Source organism: Scyliorhinus torazame, chromosome 11 (genome assembly GCF_047496885.1).
Source record: "Scyliorhinus torazame isolate Kashiwa2021f chromosome 11, sScyTor2.1, whole genome shotgun sequence".
NCBI classification, from domain to species: Eukaryota; Metazoa; Chordata; class Chondrichthyes; order Carcharhiniformes; family Scyliorhinidae; genus Scyliorhinus; species Scyliorhinus torazame.
The window spans coordinates 194,993,438-195,007,368 of NC_092717.1; the positions used below are offsets into that span (position 1 = coordinate 194,993,438).

Consider the following 13,931-nt stretch of genomic DNA (forward strand, 5'->3'; position numbering starts at 1 on the left):
GTTGAAGGCAGCGCTGTAGTCAATGGTGTGAGTCTGGTGTGAGAGTCCTTATTGTTGAGATGCTCCAGGGATGAGTATAGGTCCAGGGAGATGGCATCTGCTGTGGACCAGTTGTGGCGGTATGCGAATTGCAGTGGATCAAGGCATTCTGGGAGTATGGAGTTATATGTCTCATGATCAACCTCTCGAAGCACTTCATAATGATAGATGTCAAGGCCACCGGAAGGTCGTCGTTGAGGCAGGTTGCCTGGTTCTTCATTGGATGGTGTATGATGGTGGTCTTCTTGAAGCAGGTGGGAACATCGGAACGGAGTAGGGAGAGGTTAAATATATCCGCGAATACATCCGCTAGTTGATCTGTGCAAGATCTGAGTGCACGACCAGGGACTCCGTCAGGACCCATTGCTTTCCGGGGGTTCACTTTCAAGAAGGCCGATCTGACTTTGGAGGCTGTGATGGTAGGTACGGGTGTGTCCGAGGCTGCTGGGGAAGTTGCCAACGGTTTGGTGGTTTCCTGCACGAAATGAGCAGAGAATGCATTGAGTATATCGAGGGGGGGTGCGCTGGTGCCAGAGATTCTACTCGGTTTTGCTTTGTTGCCCATTATATTGTTTAAACCTTGCCACCACCGACGCGGGTCCATGTCGTTAGTCTGTGACTCTAGCTTAGTCTGGTATTGTCTCTTGGCATCCCTGATGGCTTTGGAGAGATCGTACCTGGATTTCTTGTATAGGCCAGGGCCGCCTGTCCTGAATGCCTCAGACCTGGCCTTCAGCAGGGAATGAATCACCCGATTAAACCATGGTTTCCGGTTGGGAAACGCACGTACCACATTCTTTGACACGCAATCTTCTACACACTTGCTGATGAATTCGGTGGTGGCATACTCGTTTAAGTTGCCAGCTGAGTTCTTGAATATGGACCACTCCACTGACTCCAAGCAGTTGCGTGGAATCTCTTCTGTTGCCTCAGACCAGTACCGCACAACCTTCTAATTCGGATTCTCCCGCTTAAGTTTCTGATTGTATGCCGGGAGAAGAAGCACCATCTTATGGTCCGATTTTCCGGATTGCGGTTGTCGGATGAATCTAGCATGCTCTCAAGGGCATGTGTGTGCAGTCAATGGAAAGCCAGAGATTACAGTGAATTCCATATCTCTGGCAGATTGGCTTGCTTTATCCATGTGAAGCTGCGCATAATGGTGAGCTTTGTTGAAAAGGTCAACTGTCACCTCCCTTATGCATTTGTGAGATTTTGCAAGGTTCCCCAGTGGAATCCTGGAAGGATCTGCAGATCTGCTCTTTCAGAGCAATTGGCATTGGATTCCCTCCAATCTGTCTGGCATTAGTTCCTCAGAGAGCATTTGGCAAATCTGAGCTACCAACTCCCTCGACAAGTGAAGGCATGTGCTGCATTGTCTTTGTCATTCCATATATGAGCTTTGTCTTCTGTAGACATTCGGTTGTGCCAAACATCTTCTTGGATTTGGCCCCTCCTCAACATCATTTGCATCTGCTTGAGGCCCGGCTGGCTTGGTCCTCAGGGCAACAGCCTTCCCTGAGTTTTGCCAATCAGCGACGGACCTGCTCCTCCTCATTCTAATTAAAGCTATCAAGGAAGCAGCAGTGCTTCTTCCTTGTTTCTGTGAATTGATACAATTGAGCAATCAATAGTAGTTCCTGTAGGCTGTTCACTTTCCATATTTTTAAAAAAACTTATTTTTATTCTCCACCTTTTTCACATTTTCTCCCAAATTTACACCCAACAATAAACAATAATCAGTAATGAATGCAATGTCAATCCCCATATCAATAACAACAATCCCATCCTCCCACCAAACCCCCAAACAGCAGCCCGCATGTTAACGTAATCAAATAACAAAAAGGAATCAGGAATCACCCATAGTCACCATTAACACATACACTCCCTCTTCCGCCAACCCTCACAACAACCCCCACCCCCCAGCAATGTTCGATGTAATCAAATTTGACCTTCTCAAAAGTTAAGAATTCTAGCTGGTCCCCCTGCCACGCCAGGGCACAGGGTGGAGAGATCTCCACCCTAACAGGATCCGCCTTCGGGCGATCAACGGAGCGAAGGCTACAACATCTGCCTCCACTCCCGTTTCCAACCCCGGCTGGTCCGACACCCCAAATATGTCCTCCCAAGGGCCCGGGTCCAGTTTCACATGCACTACTTTAGAGATTACCCTAAAAACCTCCTTCCAGTAATCCTCCACCTTTGGACAGGACCAAAACATATGAACGTGGTCTGCTGGGGCCCCCCCCCCAAAACATATGAACGTGGTCTGCTGGGCACCCCCCCCCCCCCCCCCCCGCAACATTCACGCACATCTTTTATCCCCTCAAAAAGCTGGCTCATCCTCGCCCTTGTAAGGTGTGCTCTATATACCATCTTAACTGTATCAGCCCCAACCTCACGCTCGAGGTGGAGTAGTTCACCCTCCGGAGTACCCCACACCAGAACCCCTCCTCCATACCCTCTCCCAACTCTTCCTCCCACTTTGCCATGACCCCTTCCAGCGGTGCCTTCTCCCCTTCCAAAATAGCCCTGCAAACAGCTTAGACTACCCCCTTCTCCAGTCCCCCTGTCATCAGCACCTGCACCAGCATTGTGAAGGCCGGCTCTACCAGGAAGCTCTGAATCTCCTTTCTGGCAAAGTCTCGAACCTGCATGTATCTAAATATCTCCCCCTGCTCCAGCCCATACTTCGCTCACAGCTCACTTTCCATATATAATGCAGGAATGTCTCCAGCCCTTGACGTTCCCTTAGTCTGCACAACGCATACCAAGGCCACTCCTTACAGAATAGCATCCTAGAGAACATAGGAGCTTTCCCTTCAGATGTGACTGCGCATTCACAACGAGGGCCTTAATTTGGATCAAAAGATCCAGGGCCTCGGAGCCACAGCTCAGCCCTGATGGGGGTTTCCCGGCAACATGGGGTAGCTTCAATGGGGAATCCCATTGACAAACGATGGGAGCAGAGAATCCCACCACCAGAAAATGGCGCACCACCGAGAAACACACAGCTCGTGGGCCAGAGAATCCAGCCCAGTCTCTGACTCTTCCTTGGACAGTCTTATAACTCTTGCTCCAGGAGAACCTTACACTACGCCGCTATGTTCCTTGACCACCCCCTAAACCTGCCTCTCTCTTCACCCCCCATTCCATGTTCCACAACCCCACACCCCTGGAGGAGTGGCAAACAGGGAGGATGATGCAAACCACCCAGAAATGGGACATGGACAGACAAGTCAAATGGGCAAATAGAATTTAATACCAAGAGATCTAGGGGTAGATTTTCTGATCCTGTGTGCCGCCCAGAAATTGCCGCAGGCGAGACGGACAATTTGACAGACCATTGACCTGAAGTGGGAATTTCCAGTCCCCGGGGGAGCAGAAAATTCCACTGGGAGACTTGATGGCACAACTCTAAAGAGTGTACAGGAACAGGGGGACCTGAAGCGCATCAATCTTTGAAGGTGACAAGTGTCATTGAGGATTGGTTGGTAAAGAATATGGGATCTTGGACTTCACAAATAGAGGTATTGAGTACAAAAACAGGATAGTTATGCTGAAGCTTTGCAAAGCTCCGGTTCGGCCAACTAGAGTGTTGCATCCGGTTCTGGGGCGAAATTCTCCCAAAACGGCACAATGTCCGCCGACTGGCGCCCAAAACGGTGCCAATCAGACGGGCATCGCGCCGCCCCAAAGGTGCGGAATGCTCCGCATCTTTGGGGGCCGAGCCCCAACATTGAGGGGCTAGGCCGACGCCGGAGGAATTTCCGCCCCGCCAGCTGGCAGAAACGGCCTTTGTTGCCCCGCCAGCTGGCTCGGAAATGACATCTCGGGGCGGCGCATGCGCGGGAGCGCCAGCGGCCGCTGACAGTTTCCCGCGCATGCGCAGTGGAGGGAGTCTCTTCCGCCTCCGCCATGGTGGAGACCGTGGCGGAGGCGGAAGGGAAAGAGTGCCCCCACGGCACAGGCCCGCCCACGGATCGGTGGGGGGGAGAATTCCGCCCGCTATTTCTCGCAAAACAAGATCCTAATAATTAATTAAGTTGTGTTGTTTAAGAGATGAATGCAAGGCAGGAGAACTCCCAACCTTCTACAGGTAGTGACATATGAGCTGTTGCATTTACCGACATTCGCAGCCAATATCCTGGGCAGAATCTGTAGGCAAAGGGGGAATTACCTTTACTTCTCAGAGAACCAGTGCCCTTGTAGATTGTGGGCGGGATTCTCGGAAACATTTCTAGATGTGGTCGCGAGCGGGAACTGCCGCGAGCTTCCCGCCGCTCGGCCCAGCGACGCCAGCAGCGCAATTCAACGTTAATTGGTCCACTTAACAACGCCCCACAGGCTTTTCGCCGCAAATGACCAGCCGAATTGCCGGCACCGCGCTCACCAGCCGTCCGTTAACAAGGTCGAGCAGCACTTAAACAACTCTTGCACAGCCAACCCCAGCCAGCTCACAACAATAGTGCACAGGAGACCAGCCCCAAGATTCGGCGATGCAGATCTGACCAGGCTCCTAGACTCAGTTGAGGCCAGAAGAGATGTCCTATTCCCCAAAGGGTCCCGGAGGGTCAGTGACAGGGCAGCCAGTACTGCCTGGGATGAGGCTGCGGCAGCAGTGAGTGCCCGGTATGTGACCAGGACAACTGGCCTCCAGTGCCGGAATAAGGTCAACAACCTACACCGGACAGCACAAGCGAGTAGTCACCAATGCCCCCCTCCACCCGCCGCCAAGACCTTTCCACCCCCACGCGAGAGTACACTCCCCATCCCGCAATGCGATCTCCAACTCTCTCTCCACCTCCCCTCTCCCTTCAACATGCCCAACCCTTCCTTCAAACCCCCCCTCCCAACACTGTGAATCACGCGTGTGACTAACAATGCCCCCTCAGGAAAAGCTCTCCCACAATCGTCGGGAAAGGGCCCAGACAGGCAGTGGGGTGCTGGACAGAAGAATCCTCACCTCCTTCAAGGAACGGATCCTGGAGGTGACTGGGGTAGCCGAGGACAGAGTGGTCACCACCATGGAGATGGCGGATGCCGCAGAGGTGAGGAACCGCCGGGCTTCACCCGGAGGACCTGTCTAATGTGAGTTGTTATTGCCTTACTGACTGACCCATCCCTTCCACTGACCAGATGTCCCATCTCCTGCAGGTCCTCCAGCTGACAGTGCCTCCCATCCCAGGTGGCAACCTCTCCAGCCTCCCAGGAGAACACCGAGGAGGGGAGACCTAGAGGAAGACATGATCAAGGTATCACAGCCGACATCCCCACTCTCCACCAGTGCTGATACACGCACCTCGGTGGGAAATGTTAGTAGTCAGGCTTCTGGGGCACATTTTGTTGAGCAACACACTGCTGCTGATGCACATCAGATGGAGGCAGGAACCCCCAGGCAAGACAGCAGCCGGAGATCTGCTGGATCCCAGGAACCAGCTGGGTCCCACCCTGATGCTGAGCCTGTGGAAGAGGTTTTCCTGGAGCTGATGGAGATGTTAGGGTGCGGCCTGATGTGTTGGGTACTCTGGATCTGTGGAGACTGCGTTTACCTTAGCAGTAACATAGACAGGCTACCAACACTTGTAATAGTACAACTCTATTCTATTTAACTAAGAGCTGTTAAACATACTTGCACTGTGGGTCGACACTATGTTAGATTGACTGAAGACCTATGCCTAACCTGACCAGCCTATACTGCTAGCACATGGTGGATGTTTGTGCTACTGACTGCGGGCTCTGTCTGTCTCAGTCGATGATAGCAATGCCTCAGAGTCTTGACATAATGTCCGCCTCGCTGGGGGATATCACCCAGTACCAGACTGACCTTGATGAGGTTCTGCGGGACATGTCCCGCTATCTGATGGGAATGGCCGAGGCACTGCAGAGCATGTGCCGCCGACAAATGAGCCGGGGCTCTACACCCCAGAACTCCCTTGGACGCAAGCCAAGGTTATTGAAGGCCACGGGACAAGGTAAGCAGCTGGCTGCCTTCACCGGCCGCTGACAGTTTCCCGCGCATGCGCAGTGGAGGGAGTCTCTTCCGCCTCCGCCATGGTGGAGACCGTGGCGGAGGCGGAAGGGAAAGAGTGCCCCCACGGCACAGGCCCGCCCACGGATCGGTGGGTCCCGATTGCGGGCCAGGCCACCGTGGGGGTACCCCCCGGGGCCAGATCGCCCCGCGCCCCCCCCCCCAGGACTCCGGAGCCCGCCCACGCCGCCTTGTCCCGCCGTTCAAAAGGTGGTTTAATCCACGCCGGCGGGACAGGCAATTTATCGGCGGGACTTCGGCCCATCCGGGCCGGAGAATTCAGCGGGGGGGCCCGCCAACCGGCGCGGCCCAGTTCCCGCCCCTGCCGAATATCCGGTGCCGGAGACTTCGGCAGCCGGCGGGGGCGGGATTCACGGTGGCCAACGGCCATGCTCCGACCCGCTGGGGGGTCGGAGAATGATGCCCCTGGTCATTGGGGGCGCGATTCTCCGATCTGGAGACTAAGTGCCGACGCCGGAGTGAAAACCGGAGTGTTTTACTCCGGCGTCGGAGTCCGTTCCCAGACCCCGATTCACACTCCCCCGGGGGGTAGGTGCGGTGCCGCGTCATTTACGCGTGCCAGGCCTTGGTGCCGCGTAAAAGCGGCGCCACATAAATGACAGGGCCGGCGCCGCGTAAATGGATAACCGGCGCCAACCCGCACATGCGCGGTTGACGTCCTCCCCGCGGCTGCCCCGCAAGATGATGGCGGATCAATCTTGCGGGGCAGCGGAGGAAAGGAGGTCCTCCTTCAGAGAGGCCGGCGCGCCGATCGGTGGGCACCGATCGCAGACCAGACCCCTTTTGTGGACCCCCCAGTGCAGGAACCCCCCTCGCCCCCCCCACAGGCCGCCCCCCCCGGTGTTCACGCCGGCAGCAACCAGGTGTGGATGGCGCCGGCGTGAAGCCGTCGTTTTGGGCAGGTCGCTCGGCCCATCCGGGCCAGAGAACATCGGGAGAGCGGAGAATCGCCATTTTGGGGGCCCCGGGTGATTCACGATAAAACTCCCCAAAAAAACAAGAAAAAGGTCTTCCCATTAGCTGATGGTACAAGGACTTCGAGACCCATATTTAAGTAAGAGAGGCAGGTGAAATGTGAGAAGAAACATTTTTACTCAGCGAGTGGTCATGACCTGGAACTCTGCCAATGAAATGAAATGAAAATGAAATGAAAATCGCTTAGTGTCACAAGTAGGCTTCAAATGAAGTTACTCTGAAAAGCCCCTAGTCGCCACATTCCGGCACCTGTTCGGGGAGACTGGTACGGGAATTGAACCGTGCTGCTGGCCTGCTTTAAAAGCCAGCTATTTAGCCCAGTGTGCTAAACCAGCCCCTATGAGGCTGGTGGAAGTGGAAACAGTCAATGATTTCAAAAGGAAATTGTATGGGGACTTGAAGGAAAGTAACTTGCTAAATAAAAGGTTATGGAGATCGAGCAGGAGGAGTGAGAATGACTGAATTGCTCCATGGGAGCAGGCATGGACTCACAGGGCTGAAAGGCCACTCTCTGTGCTATAAGTGATTGTATGATTTTGGGGATGAGAAAATATCAGCCATGATTGAATGGCGGAGCAGACTCGATGGGCCAAGTGGCCTAATTCTGCTCCTATGTCTTATGGTCTTATGATTCTATAAACTGGAAAACACAACACCACTGGTGATTGAAGTGTGACAAGGTTACAGAGGGCATGGGGTCAGTAGCGCATTTCCACTGTGTGTGTGTGTGTGTGTGTGTGTGTGACTCAAGTGTGTTTGCTTCCTGCACACTAATGGATATTTTGACATTAAATTCTTGTCTCTGCTATTTTGATGCATTCATTTGAAATAGATTAACAATTATGTTAAAATAGCTTAGACAGGAAAGCAAAGACAGAAAATGTATCACCTTTCTTACAATTATGCCCAGCACATTAATAGGGAGAATTGCTTTGAAATGCAGTCAATGGTCACGTGTAGACAAAGTTAGAAGCTGGGCGCAATTCTCCCATCGGGAGACTAAGTCCCGACGCCGGAGTGAAAATCGGAGTGTTTCATTACGGCGTCGGAGGCCGTTCCCAGCCCCCTATTCTCCCGCCCCCGGGGGGCTAGAAGCGGCGGCGTGTCATTTACGCGCGTCGGGCCTTGGCGCCGTGTAAAAGCGGCGCCGCGTAAATGACGCGACCGGCGCCGCGTAAATGACGTCACCCGCGCATGCACGGTTGCCGTCCTCCCCACGGCCGCCCCGCAAGAAGATGTCGGATGGATCTTGCGGGACAACGGAGGAAAGGAGGTCCTCCTTCAGAGAGGCCGGCCCGCTGATCGTGGGCCAGACCCCTTTTGAGGCCCCCCCCCGGTGCAGGAACCCCCCTCCCCCCCCCCCCACAGGCCGCCCCCTATCCCCCCCAGCGTTCCCGCGCTGTTCCCGCCGGCAGAGACCAGGGGCAAGATTCTCCGACCCCCCGCTGGGTCGGTGAATCGCCGGGGGCTGACGTGAATCCCGTCCCCGCCGGTTGCCGAAGTCTCCGGCACCGGATATTCGGCAGGGGCGAGAATCGCGTGTGGGCGTCGGGGCGGTGTGGCGGGACTTGCTCGGCGCCCGGGCGATTCTCCCACCCGGCGTGGGGGGGGAGAATTCCGCCCGCTATTTCTCGCAAAACAAGATCCTAATAATTAATTAAGTTGTGTTGTTTAAGAGATGAATGCAAGGCAGGAGAACTCCCAACCTTCTACAGGTAGTGACATATGAGCTGTTGCATTTACCGACATTCGCAGCCAATATCCTGGGCAGAATCTGTAGGCAAAGGGGGAATTACCTTTACTTCTCAGAGAACCAGTGCCCTTGTAGATTGTGGGCGGGATTCTCGGAAACATTTCTAGATGTGGTCGCGAGCGGGAACTGCCGCGAGCTTCCCGCCGCTCGGCCCAGCGACGCCAGCAGCGCAATTCAACGTTAATTGGTCCACTTAACAACGCCCCACAGGCTTTTCGCCGCAAATGACCAGCCGAATTGCCGGCACCGCGCTCACCAGCCGTCCGTTAACAAGGTCGAGCAGCACTTAAACAACTCTTGCACAGCCAACCCCAGCCAGCTCACAACAATAGTGCACAGGAGACCAGCCCCAAGATTCGGCGATGCAGATCTGACCAGGCTCCTAGACTCAGTTGAGGCCAGAAGAGATGTCCTATTCCCCAAAGGGTCCCGGAGGGTCAGTGACAGGGCAGCCAGTACTGCCTGGGATGAGGCTGCGGCAGCAGTGAGTGCCCGGTATGTGACCAGGACAACTGGCCTCCAGTGCCGGAATAAGGTCAACAACCTACACCGGACAGCACAAGCGAGTAGTCACCAATGCCCCCCTCCACCCGCCGCCAAGACCTTTCCACCCCCACGCGAGAGTACACTCCCCATCCCGCAATGCGATCTCCAACTCTCTCTCCACCTCCACTCTCCCTTCAACATGCCCAACCCTTCCTTCAAACCCCCCCTCCCAACACTGTGAACCACGTGTGTGACTAACAATGCCCCCTCAGGAAAAGCTCTCCCACAATCGTCGGGACAGGGCCCAGACAGGCAGTGGGGTGCTGGACAGAAGAATCCTCACCTCCTTCAAGGAACGGATCCTGGAGGTGACTGGGGTAGCCGAGGACAGAGTGGTCACCACCATGGAGATGGCGGATGCCGCAGAGGTGAGGAACCGCCGGGCTTCACCCGGAGGACCTGTCTAATGTGAGTTGTTATTGCCTTACTGACTGACCCATCCCTTCCACTGACCAGATGTCCATTCTCCTGCAGGTCCTCCAGCTGACAGTGCCTCCCATCCCAGGTGGCAACCTCTCCAGCCTCCCAGGAGAACATCGAGGAGGGGAGACCTAGAGGAAGACATGATCAAGGTATCACAGCCGACATCCCCACTCTCCACCAGTGCTGATACACGCACCTCGGTGGGAAATGTTAGTAGTCAGGCTTCTGGGGCACATTTTGTTGAGCAACACACTGCTGCTGATGCACATCAGATGGAGGCAGGAACCCCCAGGCAAGACAGCAGCCGGAGATCTGCTGGATCCCAGGAACCAGCTGGGTCCCACCCTGATGCTGAGCCTGTGGAAGAGGTTTTCCTGGAGCTGATGGAGATGTTAGGGTGCGGCCTGATGTGTTGGGTACTCTGGATCTGTGGAGACTGCGTTTACCTTAGCAGTAACATAGACAGGCTACCAACACTTGTAATAGTACAACTCTATTCTATTTAACTAAGAGCTGTTAAACATACTTGCACTGTGGGTCGACACTATGTTAGATTGACTGAAGACCTATGCCTAACCTGACCAGCCTATACTGCTAGCACATGGTGGATGTTTGTGCTACTGACTGCGGGCTCTGTCTGTCTCAGAGGCTGCATCCCGAATGAGCGGGACACTTAGTGCCCTCTGTCTTTATCGTGACCGTGCCCTAACTGTTGATTGGCTGCTGTGTCGTGTGTGTTGATTGGTCTTGCAGTGTGTCAGTCAGTGTATGTCGCTGCACCATCATATACTGATGTGTATATTATGACACGGCCAGGATATTCAGAGGGAGATGATAGCGTCACTCCAACATGTCCCAAGGCAATTGGAGGAGTCCCAGAGGCTATGGGCGCAGGAGATGTCTCTGGCAATGTGTGGCACCAAGGTCAACACTGCCAGGATGGCAACCACAGTGCACAACAGGGACACTAGTAGAGGCGTCGCGCAGTCGATGATAGCAATGCCTCAGAGTCTTGGCATAATGTCCGCCTCGCTGGGGGATATCACCCAGTACCAGACTGACCTTGATGAGGTTCTGCGGGACATGTCCCGCTATCTGATGGGAATGGCCGAGGCACTGCAGAGCATGTGCCGCCGACAAATGAGCCGGGGCTCTACACCCCAGAACTCCCTTGGACGCAAGCCAAGGTTATTGAAGGCCACGGGACAAGGTAAGCAGCTGGCTGCCTTCACCTCTGATGTGCATCCTGGGGACACACCTAGATGTCGCGGTAGAGCTAGGAAGGCAAAGCACATCGAGGATCACTGAGGGCACCAGGGGATGAAGGAGTGGTGGGGGGGTAGGTGGGGAGTGAGGGGGGGGGGGGTGGGAAGGAGAGGGTGGCACCATTGGGAGAGTAGAGAATTGTTACACACAATAAATACCCTTGTGCACAAGCAGAATAACGCCTCTGACACTTTCTTACACAATGCGGGCCAACCTCTAAAACCTTGGCCCATCTCTCCAGGCATCCCCCCACCCTCCCCGTGGCACTCACCATGACTATGTCCCCGGAGCTGTGTCCCATCCCTTGGGTGAGAAGTTGGCTGTTTTGTGTGTGGTGTTGCCTTCCGCAGTGTTCAGGCACAGTGTCCATGCATCAAGATGGAATTGGGAGGGCAGACAATGCCTCCCACATGCCACATGGCCCACCTATCCACGGGAATCCACTTGGATTGTGTGAAGTGCTCACTTAACCCCGATTGCCAATTCCCGATTAGCAATTGGTTTCAGCCGTACAACCAGAGGCCTCGGCAGTTGGTGGGGTTATGGATGGTCGGTGGGGCAGAAGGGCAGGGACCAGGGTTGCCCCTGGAATGGGTACACACAATCCAAAGGTTGGCATGGTGGTGCCATGCGTGGTTGTCCCACGGTTCCTCCCCCCTCCCAGCGCCTTCCCCCCCCACCCGCCCATGGTGGCCCACCTCTGCGGAGGGTCCCCCATCCCCAGCCGAATGTCCCCTCACCCCCTGCCAAGCACTGGGGTGGCATGCCCCACGCCGCGGACTCTTTGTCTGTGATCTAAGATGGTTACTCACCTCCTCAGCTCTCCACAGAAGCATTTCCGCCAGGTTGACGTTTTTCAAAAGGAGTGCAAATTGGCACCAGCATGAGCACTTGCTGTGGAGGCCAATGAATCACGGGAGGCCATTGGATATGGGGTGGCTCCCGTTAATTGTATGGAAATACGGCTTAAGTGGTGGTAATGTGTTTCTCGCCACTCTACGGCAAGATCCTGGTTCCACCTACAGAAACGGGCTGGTTGCATCACAAACTGTTTGGTGCCAGACACGGTTCTCACTTTTGGCCCCTCCCACTATTCACTGGCCTCGTTTCGCTCGAGCGAGAGTGCAACGAGGCAGTGAGTCATGCACTGTGTCTCTTCAGGGAGATGGTGACCTCTCTGTGTGAATTGCTGGCTGGGGAGATCAGTCCAGATTGCATTTGTGGCCACCCTATGCCTCCCGCTCTCAAGTTGTCTGGGGTCATTCCAGGCACAAGCTGGAGACTTTTGACCTCCATACCTCAAGCTTCAGCTCATCACAACATCAATGTAGTCACAGATGCAATGTTTAGGGAAGCAAATGATTTCATTTCCTTCACCGCTGAAGGGATTAGTCAAGTCAGATTGGGTCAGGGTGCCAGCGGAACTGCCAGGGTTCAGGCCCAGGGAGGCCTTGCACATGGGAGGGGGTTGAGGGCAGGTTCCCAGGGGCCTTGGAAAAGTTGGGGGGTGAGGGGGGAGCCAGAAAGTGGGGGTGCCTGAAGTGGGGGGAAGTGATCTGATCGGGGCTGTCAGATAAAATGGTGCCCCAATCTGAGAGCAGCCATTTCTGCTGGTGAGGAAATCTCTTTAAGTACGGTCTCGATGGGGAGAAACCGAAAAGCCAAAAAAACTGGCAAAGGCCGTTGAATAGCGGGTGCTCCTCAGCACTGCAGCCACTGAGAATCACCCTGGCAAATGTGCCCAACAGTGGATTTTGTTTTCAGTCCACTGAATTGCGCCCTAGATCCTGTTCAGTGAGAAAGGGCACCGGATTAAAAAGACAGCAGTAAGAAGCAGATTTAAAGTTAGATTGAGAGAAGCCACGGGTCCAAGGTTTCCCAAAGGTTGGTGACACATTAATGCAGCCTTTGAAGCAGTGGTGTTCTGTTGGCACAGCTGGGTACCTGAGAGATTGTGTGGAAGGCGAGGATTGAATGCATGTGGTGATCCAGGGCCGAGGAATACTGGAAGGAGAAGTTGAAACCGTGGAGATAGATACTTGACGAAGCTATCCAAAAGAAAGCATTGTTTGGGAGAAGAAGCTAAAACATGTTATTCGGGAGCTGAGTTTTGAAGCCCTTGTGTGAAAGTGAGAGGTCCAATGAGACCCGTTGGCTCATAGTGTTACAAGCATCTGGGGGGAATTGATTAGAAGTTCATTGAAGTTGTTTTGGGTAGTATTTGCCACTTCGTTTCAGAGTGTGATGTGCCTGACCACAGTTTGCCTATTGGTTTACATGGACACTGTATTTACTGAGAACATTAGAGTATAAGATGGATTTTGCAACTTGTACTATCCTTACAAATCTGCATATATCTATAAAGATATTGTTGGGCTGTATGATAGTTAATCTTTTCACATTTAACACATGTTTTATTCTTTTGTTAAAAGTTTATTGGCAGTCCGGTGACTCTGTCCATCTACATATCTGAGCAAAAATGAAAGTGCGGATCCATCAAGCCAGATTCCATCCTGCGATCTAACTTGCCCTGTAGTAACATCAGCTGGGATCGAAAGAGTACAAGACACCCAGGACGTTCCCCTCAAAAACAACCAATCACCAGTTGGAAATAAATCGCTGTTCCTTCACTGTCACTGGGTCAAGATCATGGAACTCCTTCCCTGCAGGGTCTCAACAGAGTGCATGTGGACAGGGGATTGGATTCTTCATCGGCGGGATCCTCCGTTTTGCCAGAAGTCCGCTCACGCCCGCGGATTTCCTGACTGCTTTGCGGTGCCCGCAATGGGAAACCCCATTGGCTGGCTGCAGGGATGGCGGATCCCGCTGCTGGCGGGGGCGCACCGCATGAGAAAACGGGTTCAGCGGATCAGAGAA

At 54.1% G+C, this 13,931-nt stretch overlaps 1 long non-coding RNA gene across 1 annotated transcript; it reads left to right on the forward strand.

Annotated features, from left to right (window-relative positions):
* The first annotated feature begins 9,854 nt into the window (after positions 1–9,854).
* LOC140386040 (uncharacterized) lies at positions 9,855–13,690 on the forward strand. The gene is made up of 2 exons (XR_011933553.1): positions 9,855–9,937; positions 13,487–13,690. It is a non-coding gene; the product is annotated as an uncharacterized lncRNA (long non-coding RNA).
* Positions 13,691–13,931: the final 241 nt, after the last annotated feature.